The 17,499-nt window shown below is 45.2% G+C and overlaps 7 non-coding genes across 7 annotated transcripts; all 7 read left to right on the top strand.

Moving 5' to 3' along the window:
• Positions 1 to 108: 108 nt before the first annotated feature.
• LOC130316938 (U2 spliceosomal RNA) lies at positions 109 to 299 on the top strand. The gene has a single exon (XR_008864141.1). It is a non-coding gene; the product is annotated as a U2 spliceosomal RNA (small nuclear RNA).
• Positions 300 to 2,400: 2,101 nt separating this feature from the next.
• On the top strand, positions 2,401 to 2,591 carry LOC130316939 (U2 spliceosomal RNA). Its single transcript, XR_008864142.1, has one exon. It is a non-coding gene; the product is annotated as a U2 spliceosomal RNA (small nuclear RNA).
• A 2,090-nt stretch (positions 2,592 to 4,681) lies between these two features.
• LOC130316940 (U2 spliceosomal RNA) lies at positions 4,682 to 4,872 on the top strand. The gene has a single exon (XR_008864143.1). It is a non-coding gene; the product is annotated as a U2 spliceosomal RNA (small nuclear RNA).
• A 2,090-nt stretch (positions 4,873 to 6,962) lies between these two features.
• LOC130316941 (U2 spliceosomal RNA) lies at positions 6,963 to 7,153 on the top strand. The gene has a single exon (XR_008864144.1). It is a non-coding gene; the product is annotated as a U2 spliceosomal RNA (small nuclear RNA).
• Positions 7,154 to 10,790: 3,637 nt separating this feature from the next.
• LOC130316998 (U2 spliceosomal RNA) lies at positions 10,791 to 10,979 on the top strand. The gene has a single exon (XR_008864196.1). It is a non-coding gene; the product is annotated as a U2 spliceosomal RNA (small nuclear RNA).
• A 2,092-nt stretch (positions 10,980 to 13,071) lies between these two features.
• On the top strand, positions 13,072 to 13,262 carry LOC130316942 (U2 spliceosomal RNA). The gene has a single exon (XR_008864145.1). It is a non-coding gene; the product is annotated as a U2 spliceosomal RNA (small nuclear RNA).
• A 3,645-nt stretch (positions 13,263 to 16,907) lies between these two features.
• On the top strand, positions 16,908 to 17,096 carry LOC130317000 (U2 spliceosomal RNA). The gene has a single exon (XR_008864197.1). It is a non-coding gene; the product is annotated as a U2 spliceosomal RNA (small nuclear RNA).
• Positions 17,097 to 17,499: the final 403 nt, after the last annotated feature.

Here is a 17,499-nt window from a genome sequence, read left to right on the forward strand (position 1 = left end):
GCCCCCCAGCCCAGAGTGTGCATGGAAAATTGTCTGGCAGCCTCCCTGACAGCAAGCAGTGATAGTGCCCATGAAGGGGACCTTGTTGGGCCCGCCCCTTTCACGGTTATCGCTTCTCGGCCTTTTGGCTAAGATCAAGTGTAGTATCTGTTCTTATCAGTTTAATATCTGATACGTCCCCTATCTGGGGACCATATATTAAATGGATTTTTGAGAACGGGGGCCGATTTCGAAGCTTGCTTCCGTCGCCCTATGCATTGACCCGATATGGCAGTATCTTCGGGTACAGTGCACCACCCCCTTACAGGGTTAAAAAGAAAGATTCCTACTTTCATTGCTACCTGCTTGCTGGCTAGCCAGCTAGCCAGCCCTGTGGGCCTTGCTGCTGCTGCTGCTGCTGCTGCAGCCAAAAAACAAAAGGTGGTGCTGCTGCTGCTTCTGCTGCTTCTGCTTGTGTCTGGCCGCTGTTGGAGCGTCCAGGCACAGGACTTCTGCTGCTGCTGACTAAATGGCCTCCTTAATTGGATCATTTGAGTAGCCAGCACACCTGTGCAGGTAGGGCATGACATGATAGGCAGCTGCCTTGATAGCGGGTGGGTGCTGAATGTTCCTAATTGACAAAATAAGATTAATGCTTATGAAGAAATATAAAATCTCATCCCTTCCCCAATATCGCGCCACACCCCTACCCCTTAATTCCCTGGTTGAACTTGATGGACATATGTCTTTTTTCGACCGTACTAACTATGTAACTATGTAACATAACATGGGGGGGTCTCCTGGCTGTTCACACAGGTGTGTCATTGCTGTACATTGACCATGCATTGCTTCTGTGGTATTGCAAAGGCAAAGACAAATGCTTCCAGCCATCCATTGCACTAATGGATTGGTCATCAGCTGGCTGTCTATGTCCCGCATCAATATAGACCAAAGTACAGAGGGTTAGGCTATGCTATAGTGCACCTACCTGATGCATCAGAAGGTGCGAGGCCCTTGCTAAATTCTGTGCACAGACTTTGAGATCTATGCTTTAGACTGTATCTAAACCTGCTCCAACATGGACTGACATTCTGGCCTACTTTCAGCCGATGCGACTTGTCTGTCGCTGAACAGTCGCTTTTTATGTATTCAGCACCTATGTATAATGTTGTAAAAATGCTCTAGAAGCTAAAGTCGCAGAAATGTCACACATATTTGGCCTGCAACTTTCTGTGCGACAAATTCAGACAGGAAAAATCAGTATAAATCCTTAGAAAATTATCCCCCAGTGTCTCCATCTGCTGGCGGTATTGAATAAGCATTGCTGCACTGATGGGGTATGCATTAGACGAAAAAAAAGAAGAAAAAGAAGAATAATACGCCCAGAAAAGAGGCGAAAAGGAGAAAAACGTAAAAAAACGTGAAAAAAAAGTAAGAGGAAGAGAAGGGAAAAAAAGGTGGAAATGGGTTTAAAAGTGATTTCGGCGGAGAAATATATATATATATATATATATATATATATATATTTATATATATATATATATATATACGCGCACACACACACATATATATAAACGTATTCTCCGTTGAGATATTGCAGCCGCTGCTGTGTCCAGGCCCAGGAGCCTTAGCACTGTGCTGTGATGTCACTCAATACCACTGACATCACTAGGTGTAAACAACATCTCTCCTTTGCTGTGTATGTGACTATGGAGCTGTTTGGTGATGTCGTCTATTATGGCCTTCATAGAAGCAACAGGAGATTGTTGCATCCATCTAGAACCCTCAGAACTACAGTGCTATGATGTCACTCACTTCCACAGGCCTTGCAGAGTGTAAACAACAACAACCCAGCTTTGTCGTGTATGTAACCATAGGGATTGTGATGTCACCTAGAACCTTCACAGCAGCGACAGCTTTATGAGGAGCATCAGCACTGCTCTGCCTGAGCAGAACCATCACCGCCATAGGTTGTCAAATAACCCGGATTTAACCCACACAGGTAAGTCCAATGGGGTGCAGGCATGTCCTCTATGCTTACAGCTTCCCGTGGGTGTTGGTTTGATACCGTTTGGGGACAGCCAAGGAGGCATCTGCAGGCAACAAAGGTAGGTGTGTGCTTGTGTGTGTGTTTCCTATGCAGATCCTAAGCCCAGTGTCACATGCAAGTAGGAGGAGTAAGAAGGGTTCCTGGCAAATCCGGGTTATGGATTGCATTTAAAAAGGCCCCGTGGGAGTGCAATGGGCCCCTGTCTTGCTGCTTAGCAATAATGGTATGGGTTTAGGTTCTGCTGTGTGTACTGGTGGTTGACTGCCCCCCAGCCCAGAGTGTGCATGGAAAATTGTCTGGCAGCCTCCCTGACAGCAAGCAGTGATAGTGCCCATGAAGGGGACCTTGTTGGGCCCGCCCCTTTCACGGTTATCGCTTCTCGGCCTTTTGGCTAAGATCAAGTGTAGTATCTGTTCTTATCAGTTTAATATCTGATACGTCCCCTATCTGGGGACCATATATTAAATGGATTTTTGAGAACGGGGGCCGATTTCGAAGCTTGCTTCCGTCGCCCTATGCATTGACCCGATATGGCAGTATCTTCGGGTACAGTGCACCACCCCCTTACAGGGTTAAAAAGAAAGATTCCTACTTTCATTGCTACCTGCTTGCTGGCTAGCCAGCTAGCCAGCCCTGTGGGCCTTGCTGCTGCTGCTGCTGCTGCTGCTGCAGCCAAAAAACAAAAGGTGGTGCTGCTGCTGCTTCTGCTGCTTCTGCTTGTGTCTGGCCGCTGTTGGAGCGTCCAGGCACAGGACTTCTGCTGCTGCTGACTAAATGGCCTCCTTAATTGGATCATTTGAGTAGCCAGCACACCTGTGCAGGTAGGGCATGACATGATAGGCAGCTGCCTTGATAGCGGGTGGGTGCTGAATGTTCCTAATTGACAAAATAAGATTAATGCTTATGAAGAAATATAAAATCTCATCCCTTCCCCAATATCGCGCCACACCCCTACCCCTTAATTCCCTGGTTGAACTTGATGGACATATGTCTTTTTTCGACCGTACTAACTATGTAACTATGTAACATAACATGGGGGGGTCTCCTGGCTGTTCACACAGGTGTGTCATTGCTGTACATTGACCATGCATTGCTTCTGTGGTATTGCAAAGGCAAAGACAAATGCTTCCAGCCATCCATTGCACTAATGGATTGGTCATCAGCTGGCTGTCTATGTCCCGCATCAATATAGACCAAAGTACAGAGGGTTAGGCTATGCTATAGTGCACCTACCTGATGCATCAGAAGGTGCGAGGCCCTTGCTAAATTCTGTGCACAGACTTTGAGATCTATGCTTTAGACTGTATCTAAACCTGCTCCAACATGGACTGACATTCTGGCCTACTTTCAGCCGATGCGACTTGTCTGTCGCTGAACAGTCGCTTTTTATGTATTCAGCACCTATGTATAATGTTGTAAAAATGCTCTAGAAGCTAAAGTCGCAGAAATGTCACACATATTTGGCCTGCAACTTTCTGTGCGACAAATTCAGACAGGAAAAATCAGTATAAATCCTTAGAAAATTATCCCCCAGTGTCTCCATCTGCTGGCGGTATTGAATAAGCATTGCTGCACTGATGGGGTATGCATTAGACGAAAAAAAAGAAGAAAAAGAAGAATAATACGCCCAGAAAAGAGGCGAAAAGGAGAAAAACGTAAAAAAACGTGAAAAAAAAGTAAGAGGAAGAGAAGGGAAAAAAAGGTGGAAATGGGTTTAAAAGTGATTTCGGCGGAGAAATATATATATATATATATATATATATATATATATATATATATACGCGCACACACACACATATATATAAACGTATTCTCCGTTGAGATATTGCAGCCGCTGCTGTGTCCAGGCCCAGGAGCCTTAGCACTGTGCTGTGATGTCACTCAATACCACTGACATCACTAGGTGTAAACAACATCTCTCCTTTGCTGTGTATGTGACTATGGAGCTGTTTGGTGATGTCGTCTATTATGGCCTTCATAGAAGCAACAGGAGATTGTTGCATCCATCTAGAACCCTCAGAACTACAGTGCTATGATGTCACTCACTTCCACAGGCCTTGCAGAGTGTAAACAACAACAACCCAGCTTTGTCGTGTATGTAACCATAGGGATTGTGATGTCACCTAGAACCTTCACAGCAGCGACAGCTTTATGAGGAGCATCAGCACTGCTCTGCCTGAGCAGAACCATCACCGCCATAGGTTGTCAAATAACCCGGATTTAACCCACACAGGTAAGTCCAATGGGGTGCAGGCATGTCCTCTATGCTTACAGCTTCCCGTGGGTGTTGGTTTGATACCGTTTGGGGACAGCCAAGGAGGCATCTGCAGGCAACAAAGGTAGGTGTGTGCTTGTGTGTGTGTTTCCTATGCAGATCCTAAGCCCAGTGTCACATGCAAGTAGGAGGAGTAAGAAGGGTTCCTGGCAAATCCGGGTTATGGATTGCATTTAAAAAGGCCCCGTGGGAGTGCAATGGGCCCCTGTCTTGCTGCTTAGCAATAATGGTATGGGTTTAGGTTCTGCTGTGTGTACTGGTGGTTGACTGCCCCCCAGCCCAGAGTGTGCATGGAAAATTGTCTGGCAGCCTCCCTGACAGCAAGCAGTGATAGTGCCCATGAAGGGGACCTTGTTGGGCCCGCCCCTTTCACGGTTATCGCTTCTCGGCCTTTTGGCTAAGATCAAGTGTAGTATCTGTTCTTATCAGTTTAATATCTGATACGTCCCCTATCTGGGGACCATATATTAAATGGATTTTTGAGAACGGGGGCCGATTTCGAAGCTTGCTTCCGTCGCCCTATGCATTGACCCGATATGGCAGTATCTTCGGGTACAGTGCACCACCCCCTTACAGGGTTAAAAAGAAAGATTCCTACTTTCATTGCTACCTGCTTGCTGGCTAGCCAGCTAGCCAGCCCTGTGGGCCTTGCTGCTGCTGCTGCTGCTGCTGCAGCCAAAAAACAAAAGGTGGTGCTGCTGCTTCTGCTGCTTCTGCTTGTGTCTGGCCGCTGTTGGAGCGTCCAGGCACAGGACTTCTGCTGCTGCTGACTAAATGGCCTCCTTAATTGGATCATTTGAGTAGCCAGCACACCTGTGCAGGTAGGGCATGACATGATAGGCAGCTGCCTTGATAGCGGGTGGGTGCTGAATGTTCCTAATTGACAAAATAAGATTAATGCTTATGAAGAAATATAAAATCTCATCCCTTCCCCAATATCGCGCCACACCCCTACCCCTTAATTCCCTGGTTGAACTTGATGGACATATGTCTTTTTTCGACCGTACTAACTATGTAACTATGTAACATAACATGGGGGGGTCTCCTGGCTGTTCACACAGGTGTGTCATTGCTGTACATTGACCATGCATTGCTTCTGTGGTATTGCAAAGGCAAAGACAAATGCTTCCAGCCATCCATTGCACTAATGGATTGGTCATCAGCTGGCTGTCTATGTCCCGCATCAATATAGACCAAAGTACAGAGGGTTAGGCTATGCTATAGTGCACCTACCTGATGCATCAGAAGGTGCGAGGCCCTTGCTAAATTCTGTGCACAGACTTTGAGATCTATGCTTTAGACTGTATCTAAACCTGCTCCAACATGGACTGACATTCTGGCCTACTTTCAGCCGATGCGACTTGTCTGTCGCTGAACAGTCGCTTTTTATGTATTCAGCACCTATGTATAATGTTGTAAAAATGCTCTAGAAGCTAAAGTCGCAGAAATGTCACACATATTTGGCCTGCAACTTTCTGTGCGACAAATTCAGACAGGAAAAATCAGTATAAATCCTTAGAAAATTATCCCCCAGTGTCTCCATCTGCTGGCGGTATTGAATAAGCATTGCTGCACTGATGGGGTATGCATTAGACGAAAAAAAAGAAGAAAAAGAAGAATAATACGCCCAGAAAAGAGGCGAAAAGGAGAAAAACGTAAAAAAACGTGAAAAAAAAGTAAGAGGAAGAGAAGGGAAAAAAAGGTGGAAATGGGTTTAAAAGTGATTTCGGCGGAGAAATATATATATATATATATATATATAGATATATATATATATATATATATACGCGCACACACACACATATATATAAACGTATTCTCCGTTGAGATATTGCAGCCGCTGCTGTGTCCAGGCCCAGGAGCCTTAGCACTGTGCTGTGATGTCACTCAATACCACTGACATCACTAGGTGTAAACAACATCTCTCCTTTGCTGTGTATGTGACTATGGAGCTGTTTGGTGATGTCGTCTATTATGGCCTTCATAGAAGCAACAGGAGATTGTTGCATCCATCTAGAACCCTCAGAACTACAGTGCTATGATGTCACTCACTTCCACAGGCCTTGCAGAGTGTAAACAACAACAACCCAGCTTTGTCGTGTATGTAACCATAGGGATTGTGATGTCACCTAGAACCTTCACAGCAGCGACAGCTTTATGAGGAGCATCAGCACTGCTCTGCCTGAGCAGAACCATCACCGCCATAGGTTGTCAAATAACCCGGATTTAACCCACACAGGTAAGTCCAATGGGGTGCAGGCATGTCCTCTATGCTTACAGCTTCCCGTGGGTGTTGGTTTGATACCGTTTGGGGACAGCCAAGGAGGCATCTGCAGGCAACAAAGGTAGGTGTGTGCTTGTGTGTGTGTTTCCTATGCAGATCCTAAGCCCAGTGTCACATGCAAGTAGGAGGAGTAAGAAGGGTTCCTGGCAAATCCGGGTTATGGATTGCATTTAAAAAGGCCCCGTGGGAGTGCAATGGGCCCCTGTCTTGCTGCTTAGCAATAATGGTATGGGTTTAGGTTCTGCTGTGTGTACTGGTGGTTGACTGCCCCCCAGCCCAGAGTGTGCATGGAAAATTGTCTGGCAGCCTCCCTGACAGCAAGCAGTGATAGTGCCCATGAAGGGGACCTTGTTGGGCCCGCCCCTTTCACGGTTATCGCTTCTCGGCCTTTTGGCTAAGATCAAGTGTAGTATCTGTTCTTATCAGTTTAATATCTGATACGTCCCCTATCTGGGGACCATATATTAAATGGATTTTTGAGAACGGGGGCCGATTTCGAAGCTTGCTTCCGTCGCCCTATGCATTGACCCGATATGGCAGTATCTTCGGGTACAGTGCACCACCCCCTTACAGGGTTAAAAAGAAAGATTCCTACTTTCATTGCTACCTGCTTGCTGGCTAGCCAGCTAGCCAGCCCTGTGGGCCTTGCTGCTGCTGCTGCTGCTGCTGCAGCCAAAAAACAAAAGGTGGTGCTGCTGCTGCTTCTGCTGCTTCTGCTTGTGTCTGGCCGCTGTTGGAGCGTCCAGGCACAGGACTTCTGCTGCTGCTGACTAAATGGCCTCCTTAATTGGATCATTTGAGTAGCCAGCACACCTGTGCAGGTAGGGCATGACATGATAGGCAGCTGCCTTGATAGCGGGTGGGTGCTGAATGTTCCTAATTGACAAAATAAGATTAATGCTTATGAAGAAATATAAAATCTCATCCCTTCCCCAATATCGCGCCACACCCCTACCCCTTAATTCCCTGGTTGAACTTGATGGACATATGTCTTTTTTCGACCGTACTAACTATGTAACTATGTAACATAACATGGGGGGGTCTCCTGGCTGTTCACACAGGTGTGTCATTGCTGTACATTGACCATGCATTGCTTCTGTGGTATTGCAAAGGCAAAGACAAATGCTTCCAGCCATCCATTGCACTAATGGATTGGTCATCAGCTGGCTGTCTATGTCCCGCATCAATATAGACCAAAGTACAGAGGGTTAGGCTATGCTATAGTGCACCTACCTGATGCATCAGAAGGTGCGAGGCCCTTGCTAAATTCTGTGCACAGACTTTGAGATCTATGCTTTAGACTGTATCTAAACCTGCTCCAACATGGACTGACATTCTGGCCTACTTTCAGCCGATGCGACTTGTCTGTCGCTGAACAGTCGCTTTTTATGTATTCAGCACCTATGTATAATGTTGTAAAAATGCTCTAGAAGCTAAAGTCGCAGAAATGTCACACATATTTGGCCTGCAACTTTCTGTGCGACAAATTCAGACAGGAAAAATCAGTATAAATCCTTAGAAAATTATCCCCCAGTGTCTCCATCTGCTGGCGGTATTGAATAAGCATTGCTGCACTGATGGGGTATGCATTAGACGAAAAAAAAGAAGAAAAAGAAGAATAATACGCCCAGAAAAGAGGCGAAAAGGAGAAAAATGTAAAAAAACGTGAAAAAAAAGTAAGAGGAAGAGAAGGGAAAAAAAGGTGGAAATGGGTTTAAAAGTGATTTCGGCGGAGAAATATATATATATATATATATATATATATATATATACGCGCACACACACACATATATATAAACGTATTCTCCGTTGAGATATTGCAGCCGCTGCTGTGTCCAGGCCCAGGAGCCTTAGCACTGTGCTGTGATGTCACTCAATACCACTGACATCACTAGGTGTAAACAACATCTCTCCTTTGCTGTGTATGTGACTATGGAGCTGTTTGGTGATGTCGTCTATTATGGCCTTCATAGAAGCAACAGGAGATTGTTGCATCCATCTAGAACCCTCAGAACTACAGTGCTATGATGTCACTCACTTCCACAGGCCTTGCAGAGTGTAAACAACAACAACCCAGCTTTGTCGTGTATGTAACCATAGGGATTGTGATGTCACCTAGAACCTTCACAGCAGCGACAGCTTTATGAGGAGCATCAGCACTGCTCTGCCTGAGCAGAACCATCACCGCCATAGGTTGTCAAATAACCCGGATTTAACCCACACAGGTAAGTCCAATGGGGTGCAGGCATGTCCTCTATGCTTACAGCTTCCCGTGGGTGTTGGTTTGATACCGTTTGGGGACAGCCAAGGAGGCATCTGCAGGCAACAAAGGTAGGTGTGTGCTTGTGTGTGTGTTTCCTATGCAGATCCTAAGCCCAGTGTCACATGCAAGTAGGAGGAGTAAGAAGGGTTCCTGGCAAATCCGGGTTATGGATTGCATTTAAAAAGGCCCCGTGGGAGTGCAATGGGCCCCTGTCTTGCTGCTTAGCAATAATGGTATGGGTTTAGGTTCTGCTGTGTGTACTGGTGGTTGACTGCCCCCCAGCCCAGAGTGTGCATGGAAAATTGTCTGGCAGCCTCCCTGACAGCAAGCAGTGATAGTGCCCATGAAGGGGACCTTGTTGGGCCCGCCCCTTTCACGGTTATCGCTTCTCGGCCTTTTGGCTAAGATCAAGTGTAGTTCTGCTCACTTGGTCTGGCCAGAGGGTGTCTGGGGTACCCGGCTCCTTTGCCTGGGGGGATCGTCCTTCTTAACGGAGGGACTTCACCCCCCTGCTGCTATTAGGGAGCCGGCTTAGTCCCCAGACAACGGGGAGCGATCACCACCACCTACCTGCTTACAGTGGGGGAGGTGTTTATCCTGATGGACATGGCTGGATCAAGTGGAGCATCATCAGAAGGCATCCCTGAGTATGCTAAGCTCAGAAATGGAGTCCGGATTTCCTTATTGGATACCTGTAAGAGAGGAAAAGGATTATGTTTCGTGGTCGAGGAGATCTTATTCAAGTTGCTGGAAATTAAGAAGGAACAAATCCTGTCTATGCTTGAATTCCCAAGAAATGGACACTACGATGTTATATTGGCTTCTGAAGAGGACTTTAATTTTTTTTGCAGCAAGTACCAGCAAAAGAAGGCCAATCCAGTTTTGGAGGGTGTGGAGGTGACCCCGCATTTTCCGAACCAGGAGAAAATATTGACGGTACGGATGTATAGCCCATATATATTGGAAAAAGACATTGAGACTTTTCTTTCTAGATTCTGTGACAATATTCTGTCAAAGGGAAAAGTCCTGAACCAATATGGCCTATGGACTACAAAATGGAAATTTAAAGTTAAATTTAAAATGGAACCTGACGGTAAAGTGATTTATCCACCTGGGCGATTCAAAATTGGATCGGTCAATGGTGACTTGTTCTATTCAGGGATGGAGGAATTTTGCCGTAAATGTAAACAATACGGGCACGGGAAAGACTTATGTACTCACTCGTGGTGCTATAAGTGCCAGGAGGGAGGTCATGAAGCAGACACCTGCAACAACAACAAAAAAAAGAAGTGTCATCTGTGCGGTGAGGAAGATCACCTGGTAAATTTATGTCCCAAGAAACAAACAACGAAAAAGGAAACAGCTAAAAGGAGTAGGGAAGAAGAAGAAATTGTAGAACCTGAGTTGGAGGAAGTTCCAGCCAGAAAAGTGGCTGAAGAAAAGAAAAAGAAAGAAGAGGTTTATGTACCAATGGAATTTGGAGGTGTTTTGGATGGCATGTTGGAAAATATGCCAAAAAAGGAAAGAAAACCATTTGATATGGATTTAATGGAACTAAGGTCGAAATATGGAAATCGGTACGAGGAAGCTAGAGACAAAGTGTATTTTTCATTTCAAGCTGATATGGACAGATTTTTGGACACTTATAAAGTTCCATCTTGGTTGGGACTTCCGGTAAAAAGACAGATGATAAGAGGAACGATAAACCGTGGAATGATAGATTTCTTAATGGTATATGCCTGGAGAAATGGAATTTCTCTATGATTAATTACTGGTCAAAGCAATGTTTGTTTGTTATTGTAAATGTGTATGTTTTTTTTTTTCTGGTTAAATCTTTTTTATTGATTTTATTTCGTGGTCATTAGTGTTAAAAAGAAATAAAAAATGGGTTACCTGATGATGAGCAACAATCGAGTTCAAATAAGATCTTGGAACTCTGATTGAGTTTCTGAGGGCTAACTTAAAAAAAAAAAAATCTGTTCTTATCAGTTTAATATCTGATACGTCCCCTATCTGGGGACCATATATTAAATGGATTTTTGAGAACGGGGGCCGATTTCGAAGCTTGCTTCCGTCGCCCTATGCATTGACCCGATATGGCAGTATCTTCGGGTACAGTGCACCACCCCCTTACAGGGTTAAAAAGAAAGATTCCTACTTTCATTGCTACCTGCTTGCTGGCTAGCCAGCTAGCCAGCCCTGTGGGCCTTGCTGCTGCTGCTGCTGCTGCTGCAGCCAAAAAACAAAAGGTGGTGCTGCTGCTGCTTCTGCTGCTTCTGCTTGTGTCTGGCCGCTGTTGGAGCGTCCAGGCACAGGACTTCTGCTGCTGCTGACTAAATGGCCTCCTTAATTGGATCATTTGAGTAGCCAGCACACCTGTGCAGGTAGGGCATGACATGATAGGCAGCTGCCTTGATAGCGGGTGGGTGCTGAATGTTCCTAATTGACAAAATAAGATTAATGCTTATGAAGAAATATAAAATCTCATCCCTTCCCCAATATCGCGCCACACCCCTACCCCTTAATTCCCTGGTTGAACTTGATGGACATATGTCTTTTTTCGACCGTACTAACTATGTAACTATGTAACATAACATGGGGGGGTCTCCTGGCTGTTCACACAGGTGTGTCATTGCTGTACATTGACCATGCATTGCTTCTGTGGTATTGCAAAGGCAAAGACAAATGCTTCCAGCCATCCATTGCACTAATGGATTGGTCATCAGCTGGCTGTCTATGTCCCGCATCAATATAGACCAAAGTACAGAGGGTTAGGCTATGCTATAGTGCACCTACCTGATGCATCAGAAGGTGCGAGGCCCTTGCTAAATTCTGTGCACAGACTTTGAGATCTATGCTTTAGACTGTATCTAAACCTGCTCCAACATGGACTGACATTCTGGCCTACTTTCAGCCGATGCGACTTGTCTGTCGCTGAACAGTCGCTTTTTATGTATTCAGCACCTATGTATAATGTTGTAAAAATGCTCTAGAAGCTAAAGTCGCAGAAATGTCACACATATTTGGCCTGCAACTTTCTGTGCGACAAATTCAGACAGGAAAAATCAGTATAAATCCTTAGAAAATTATCCCCCAGTGTCTCCATCTGCTGGCGGTATTGAATAAGCATTGCTGCACTGATGGGGTATGCATTAGACGAAAAAAAAGAAGAAAAAGAAGAATAATACGCCCAGAAAAGAGGCGAAAAGGAGAAAAACGTAAAAAAAACGTGAAAAAAAAGTAAGAGGAAGAGAAGGGAAAAAAAGGTGGAAATGGGTTTAAAAGTGATTTCGGCGGAGAAATATATATATATATATATATATATATATATATATATATATATATATACGCGCACACACACACATATATATAAACGTATTCTCCGTTGAGATATTGCAGCCGCTGCTGTGTCCAGGCCCAGGAGCCTTAGCACTGTGCTGTGATGTCACTCAATACCACTGACATCACTAGGTGTAAACAACATCTCTCCTTTGCTGTGTATGTGACTATGGAGCTGTTTGGTGATGTCGTCTATTATGGCCTTCATAGAAGCAACAGGAGATTGTTGCATCCATCTAGAACCCTCAGAACTACAGTGCTATGATGTCACTCACTTCCACAGGCCTTGCAGAGTGTAAACAACAACAACCCAGCTTTGTCGTGTATGTAACCATAGGGATTGTGATGTCACCTAGAACCTTCACAGCAGCGACAGCTTTATGAGGAGCATCAGCACTGCTCTGCCTGAGCAGAACCATCACCGCCATAGGTTGTCAAATAACCCGGATTTAACCCACACAGGTAAGTCCAATGGGGTGCAGGCATGTTCTCTATGCTTACAGCTTCCCGTGGGTGTTGGTTTGATACCGTTTGGGGACAGCCAAGGAGGCATCTGCAGGCAACAAAGGTAGGTGTGTGCTTGTGTGTGTGTTTCCTATGCAGATCCTAAGCCCAGTGTCACATGCAAGTAGGAGGAGTAAGAAGGGTTCCTGGCAAATCCGGGTTATGGATTGCATTTAAAAAGGCCCCGTGGGAGTGCAATGGGCCCCTGTCTTGCTGCTTAGCAATAATGGTATGGGTTTAGGTTCTGCTGTGTGTACTGGTGGTTGACTGCCCCCCAGCCCAGAGTGTGCATGGAAAATTGTCTGGCAGCCTCCCTGACAGCAAGCAGTGATAGTGCCCATGAAGGGGACCTTGTTGGGCCCGCCCCTTTCACGGTTATCGCTTCTCGGCCTTTTGGCTAAGATCAAGTGTAGTATCTGTTCTTATCAGTTTAATATCTGATACGTCCCCTATCTGGGGACCATATATTAAATGGATTTTTGAGAACGGGGGCCGATTTCGAAGCTTGCTTCCGTCGCCCTATGCATTGACCCGATATGGCAGTATCTTCGGGTACAGTGCACCACCCCCTTACAGGGTTAAAAAGAAAGATTCCTACTTTCATTGCTACCTGCTTGCTGGCTAGCCAGCTAGCCAGCCCTGTGGGCCTTGCTGCTGCTGCTGCTGCTGCTGCAGCCAAAAAACAAAAGGTGGTGCTGCTGCTGCTTCTGCTGCTTCTGCTTGTGTCTGGCCGCTGTTGGAGCGTCCAGGCACAGGACTTCTGCTGCTGCTGACTAAATGGCCTCCTTAATTGGATCATTTGAGTAGCCAGCACACCTGTGCAGGTAGGGCATGACATGATAGGCAGCTGCCTTGATAGCGGGTGGGTGCTGAATGTTCCTAATTGACAAAATAAGATTAATGCTTATGAAGAAATATAAAATCTCATCCCTTCCCCAATATCGCGCCACACCCCTACCCCTTAATTCCCTGGTTGAACTTGATGGACATATGTCTTTTTTCGACCGTACTAACTATGTAACTATGTAACATAACATGGGGGGGTCTCCTGGCTGTTCACACAGGTGTGTCATTGCTGTACATTGACCATGCATTGCTTCTGTGGTATTGCAAAGGCAAAGACAAATGCTTCCAGCCATCCATTGCACTAATGGATTGGTCATCAGCTGGCTGTCTATGTCCCGCATCAATATAGACCAAAGTACAGAGGGTTAGGCTATGCTATAGTGCACCTACCTGATGCATCAGAAGGTGCGAGGCCCTTGCTAAATTCTGTGCACAGACTTTGAGATCTATGCTTTAGACTGTATCTAAACCTGCTCCAACATGGACTGACATTCTGGCCTACTTTCAGCCGATGCGACTTGTCTGTCGCTGAACAGTCACTTTTTATGTATTCAGCACCTATGTATAATGTTGTAAAAATGCTCTAGAAGCTAAAGTCGCAGAAATGTCACACATATTTGGCCTGCAACTTTCTGTGCGACAAATTCAGACAGGAAAAATCTGTATAAATCCTTAGAAAATTATCCCCCAGTGTCTCCATCTGCTGGCGGTATTGAATAAGCATTGCTGCACTGATGGGGTATGCATTAGACGAAAAAAAAGAAGAAAAAGAAGAATAATACGCCCAGAAAAGAGGCGAAAAGGAGAAAAACGTAAAAAAACGTGAAAAAAAAGTAAGAGGAAGAGAAGGGAAAAAAAGGTGGAAATGGGTTTAAAAGTGATTTCGGCGGAGAAATATATATATATATATATATATATATATATATATATATATATACGCGCACACACACACATATATATAAACGTATTCTCCGTTGAGATATTGCAGCCGCTGCTGTGTCCAGGCCCAGGAGCCTTAGCACTGTGCTGTGATGTCACTCAATACCACTGACATCACTAGGTGTAAACAACATCTCTCCTTTGCTGTGTATGTGACTATGGAGCTGTTTGGTGATGTCGTCTATTATGGCCTTCATAGAAGCAACAGGAGATTGTTGCATCCATCTAGAACCCTCAGAACTACAGTGCTATGATGTCACTCACTTCCACAGGCCTTGCAGAGTGTAAACAACAACAACCCAGCTTTGTCGTGTATGTAACCATAGGGATTGTGATGTCACCTAGAACCTTCACAGCAGCGACAGCTTTATGAGGAGCATCAGCACTGCTCTGCCTGAGCAGAACCATCACCGCCATAGGTTGTCAAATAACCCGGATTTAACCCACACAGGTAAGTCCAATGGGGTGCAGGCATGTCCTCTATGCTTACAGCTTCCCGTGGGTGTTGGTTTGATACCGTTTGGGGACAGCCAAGGAGGCATCTGCAGGCAACAAAGGTAGGTGTGTGCTTGTGTGTGTGTTTCCTATGCAGATCCTAAGCCCAGTGTCACATGCAAGTAGGAGGAGTAAGAAGGGTTCCTGGCAAATCCGGGTTATGGATTGCATTTAAAAAGGCCCCGTGGGAGTGCAATGGGCCCCTGTCTTGCTGCTTAGCAATAATGGTATGGGTTTAGGTTCTGCTGTGTGTACTGGTGGTTGACTGCCCCCCAGCCCAGAGTGTGCATGGAAAATTGTCTGGCAGCCTCCCTGACAGCAAGCAGTGATAGTGCCCATGAAGGGGACCTTGTTGGGCCCGCCCCTTTCACGGTTATCGCTTCTCGGCCTTTTGGCTAAGATCAAGTGTAGTTCTGCTCACTTGGTCTGGCCAGAGGGTGTCTGGGGTACCCGGCTCCTTTGCCTGGGGGGATCGTCCTTCTTAACGGAGGGACTTCACCCCCCTGCTGCTATTAGGGAGCCGGCTTAGTCCCCAGACAACGGGGAGCGATCACCACCACCTACCTGCTTACAGTGGGGGAGGTGTTTATCCTGATGGACATGGCTGGATCAAGTGGAGCATCATCAGAAGGCATCCCTGAGTATGCTAAGCTCAGAAATGGAGTCCGGATTTCCTTATTGGATACCTGTAAGAGAGGAAAAGGATTATGTTTCGTGGTCGAGGAGATCTTATTCAAGTTGCTGGAAATTAAGAAGGAACAAATCCTGTCTATGCTTGAATTCCCAAGAAATGGACACTACGATGTTATATTGGCTTCTGAAGAGGACTTTAATTTTTTTTGCAGCAAGTACCAGCAAAAGAAGGCCAATCCAGTTTTGGAGGGTGTGGAGGTGACCCCGCATTTTCCGAACCAGGAGAAAATATTGACGGTACGGATGTATAGCCCATATATATTGGAAAAAGACATTGAGACTTTTCTTTCTAGATTCTGTGACAATATTCTGTCAAAGGGAAAAGTCCTGAACCAATATGGCCTATGGACTACAAAATGGAAATTTAAAGTTAAATTTAAAATGGAACCTGACGGTAAAGTGATTTATCCACCTGGGCGATTCAAAATTGGATCGGTCAATGGTGACTTGTTCTATTCAGGGATGGAGGAATTTTGCCGTAAATGTAAACAATACGGGCACGGGAAAGACTTATGTACTCACTCGTGGTGCTATAAGTGCCAGGAGGGAGGTCATGAAGCAGACACCTGCAACAACAACAAAAAAAAGAAGTGTCATCTGTGCGGTGAGGAAGATCACCTGGTAAATTTATGTCCCAAGAAACAAACAACGAAAAAGGAAACAGCTAAAAGGAGTAGGGAAGAAGAAGAAATTGTAGAACCTGAGTTGGAGGAAGTTCCAGCCAGAAAAGTGGCTGAAGAAAAGAAAAAGAAAGAAGAGGTTTATGTACCAATGGAATTTGGAGGTGTTTTGGATGGCATGTTGGAAAATATGCCAAAAAAGGAAAGAAAACCATTTGATATGGATTTAATGGAACTAAGGTCGAAATATGGAAATCGGTACGAGGAAGCTAGAGACAAAGTGTATTTTTCATTTCAAGCTGATATGGACAGATTTTTGGACACTTATAAAGTTCCATCTTGGTTGGGACTTCCGGTAAAAAGACAGATGATAAGAGGAACGATAAACCGTGGAATGATAGATTTCTTAATGGTATATGCCTGGAGAAATGGAATTTCTCTATGATTAATTACTGGTCAAAGCAATGTTTGTTTGTTATTGTAAATGTGTATGTTTTTTTTTTTCTGGTTAAATCTTTTTTATTGATTTTATTTCGTGGTCATTAGTGTTAAAAAGAAATAAAAAATGGGTTACCTGATGATGAGCAACAATCGAGTTCAAATAAGATCTTGGAACTCTGATTGAGTTTCTGAGGGCTAACTTAAAAAAAAAAAAATCTGTTCTTATCAGTTTAATATCTGATACGTCCCCTATCTGGGGACCATATATTAAATGGATTTTTGAGAACGGGGGCCGATTTCGAAGCTTGCTTCCGTCGCCCTATGCATTGACCCGATATGGCAGTATCTTCGGGTACAGTGCACCACCCCCTTACAGGGTTAAAAAGAAAGATTCCTACTTTCATTGCTACCTGCTTGCTGGCTAGCCAGCTAGCCAGCCCTGTGGGCCTTGCTGCTGCTGCTGCTGCTGCTGCAGCCAAAAAACAAAAGGTGGTGCTGCTGCTGCTTCTGCTGCTTCTGCTTGTGTCTGGCCGCTGTTGGAGCGTCCAGGCACAGGACTTCTGCTGCTGCTGACTAAATGGCCTCCTTAATTGGATCATTTGAGTAGCCAGCACACCTGTGCAGGTAGGGCATGACATGATAGGCAGCTGCCTTGATAGCGGGTGGGTGCTGAATGTTCCTAATTGACAAAATAAGATTAATGCTTATGAAGAAATATAAAATCTCATCCCTTCCCCAATATCGCGCCACACCCCTACCCCTTAATTCCCT

This window comes from Hyla sarda, unplaced genomic scaffold, assembly GCF_029499605.1.
Source record: "Hyla sarda isolate aHylSar1 unplaced genomic scaffold, aHylSar1.hap1 scaffold_197, whole genome shotgun sequence".
In the NCBI taxonomy this organism is placed as follows: Eukaryota; Metazoa; Chordata; class Amphibia; order Anura; family Hylidae; genus Hyla; species Hyla sarda.